Source organism: Euphorbia lathyris, chromosome 7 (assembly GCF_963576675.1).
Source record: "Euphorbia lathyris chromosome 7, ddEupLath1.1, whole genome shotgun sequence".
In the NCBI taxonomy this organism is placed as follows: domain Eukaryota; kingdom Viridiplantae; phylum Streptophyta; class Magnoliopsida; order Malpighiales; family Euphorbiaceae; genus Euphorbia; species Euphorbia lathyris.
In genome coordinates this window covers 71047599-71050566 of record NC_088916.1, presented here as the reverse complement: position 1 = coordinate 71050566, position 2968 = coordinate 71047599, and positions in this window count along the sequence as shown.

Genomic DNA, 2968 nt, shown 5'->3' with positions numbered 1-2968 from the left:
ATAGTAACAAGACAATTTGAATGTTCGGATGTGCTGAACGATTTAGAGTTCAGTGAAATACATCAAGATATCGCCAGGAAACAAAACACATGTCGAGAAGCATTTTCAGGGGTCCAAATTGTCGACCCGAGAAAGAGAGTCGACTCAGTCCCTTTTATTTTTCGACGGAATCGACTCTCTTTCTCGGGTCGACGATTTGGGCCCCTAAAAAATGCTTCTCGACATGTGTTTTGTTTCCTGACGATATCTCGAACTATTTCACTAAACTCTAAATCGTTCGACACATCCTGAACATTCAAATTGTCTTGTTGTTATTTTTTCGAGGTAATAAAAGGCATAATGATCTTTGATTCTCCTTCATTGCTTCAAGTTGATCTTCTTTAACCCGATATCTCCCGACTACCCATTTTAACATTTTTTTTATCAACTTAATACCGTTATCAAATATGACATCTAGGTGTAAGATACATTAATCCAATGTTTCACATTTAGGAGTAATAATTAAATTAGCAATCATCCAAAAACCTTATGAATATTATAATACCTTATTACTTATCATTAATAAGATTCCCAAGCACAAATTGAAATCTATTAGCAATAATCTTTGAAATAATGATTGCAATGGATTTTGAACTTTTAACTAAGAGATAAATAAAGAGTAAGGTTGAAAGAAAGAGGCATAATTCCCGCACAACCAAAATAAGATTAAAATAATAGCGAAATTGGCTCATTAAATTATAAAAAAATAGTTTGATAGGTGAAAATGATTTGATACGAATGAAAGCTAGTATTATTTATTAATCATTAGGCATCCCTGCCGACACGACTTCTATCTCCTTCCTTCTCCGATAAATTTGGCAGTTAGTTGCTGATATTGATATGGATGTTTACTTACAATTAATCATATTTGGGTATATTAGATCACAAGAATTTTTACATACACCTTAATGAGCGAGTGAATTTACTCATTCACCGTTAGATACAGACTTATTAAATCTAAATTTAAGAATACTTTAAATCTCAACCTTAGGATTCTAATAAGCCTAGATTTAACGGTGAATGAGCAAATTCTACATGCTCATTAAGGTGCATGTGATCAAGACTGGATTAGACCATTAGTTATTTGTGATTGTTGTATTTGTGACGAAATTTCGTCACAAATGCGACAACAATGGAGGAAAATGGTGGAAAATATCGAAAATTGAAATGATACCATTACAGATAAAGAAAGAAGCAAGACTAGCGAGAAAAGCAGGCGTATAAGTTAAAAACATATAATTTCTACGGAAAATTGAACATAATACTTCAAAAATCTCAAAAATCACTAACGATTGATATCAGAAATCGAAGAAGATGAACCGAAGAAGAAGAAAATGATGAAGCAGATCCTTTGATCAATAGAACTAAGGGTAATTTTGTCCAAAGTGGATGAAATGGTCTAATTTGGTAAAATGGAAGTAACATGGGTTAAATATATAAATGACATCTCTTAATTGGACTAGATTTGTAATTAGCCTTATATTAGACCATTGTTGTTAGTTATGGTTGTTATTAGCAGTTTGCCATTAGTGGATTAAGATCCGTTTGTTTTATCTACTGTTTATTTTGTTTGTTGTTTGTTATGGTTTATTGTTGGAAAAAGCTGTTTTTCCTGAAAGCATAGATTCTCTGTTTTTATAAAATGCTACTTTTCAGGTGTAAAAGGCAAACATGAGGTCCTAACCAAACACATAAAGCTCTCTATTTTGAAGTGAAAATTCATACATGAGTATGAAAATGAGCAAGCAAATGCCTCTTAAATTTTCAGTGTTTGATAAAATTATTATAGTAATATGTAAAATAATTAATAGTTTTTTATTTGAAAATAATGTCAAGTTTTATTAACTTAAATCAGATAAAAGAATGTTGCTAAGAAATGGCGGTAAACATGCTCACTCACTCCGAACAGACATAGAATTGACTGCTTTTACTAGAGCATGGACAGTTGAATTCGTTGAATGCTTAATAAAGGCGATAGAGCACAACTTTAAATCTCGTAATAAAAGAATACAATCAGATATAATATCAACTAAATACGAATGACGTTCTAAACCTATTTGAATTGTCTTGATTATGATGAGACAATCCGACTGAATTTGAATTTTTCTCACTAGGGCGATGCATCTTAATCCAACTTAAAGCTTTTTTTTATAGTCATGATCTCGGTTAGCTAAGGACTTAATATGAATATGTTTTAAATTAGTTAATAAATAAATTATAAAAATAAACAAAGTAATAAAAACAACGAATAATAATTTATTTAATGGAATAAAAACTTGTTTTTTTAGTAATAATATTATAGAGATAAAAAAAATTAACGTTAAAAAATAAACGTGTTTTGTGAAAATAAAAATGATAATTTTTTAAAATTAAATAAATACAAACAACTTTTTATGAAAAGATCTAAAACTCTAATGCTTTCATCAAAAAGACTAGAAATTGTTGTTTTATAAATCTAAATAAACACTGTGGGGTGTTTGGCAGCTACTTTTTATGTTGTTGTTTGCCTTTTCACTTCAAAAGAGAGGGGTTTAGGCGTTTGGTTAGTGACCTCATGTTTGTCTTTTACACCCGAAAATCAGCATTGTATAAAAGTATGGAATCCCTGCTTTTTGGAAAGACAGATTTTTCCAACAGCAAACCGTAGGTAAAACAAACAGACTTTATATTTTCTGCGATTTGGAGTGAAACACTAAGAATGTGTTTAGTAAATACAACTTTCTCAGCCTTTCTAGCTAAAAGCAGCTCTAAAACCTTAACGGGGTGTTTGTTAGAGGGGATATATGAGGTGGGATAGAGATAAAAAAAAACCGAGATAAGTTAACTCATGTTTTTTTGATAGATAGAAGAATGAGACAATGGAGGCATGAGCCTCTTATCACTTTAAAGTTATACCTAGAGAGGAGTGATATAAGAAATAGAGATAACT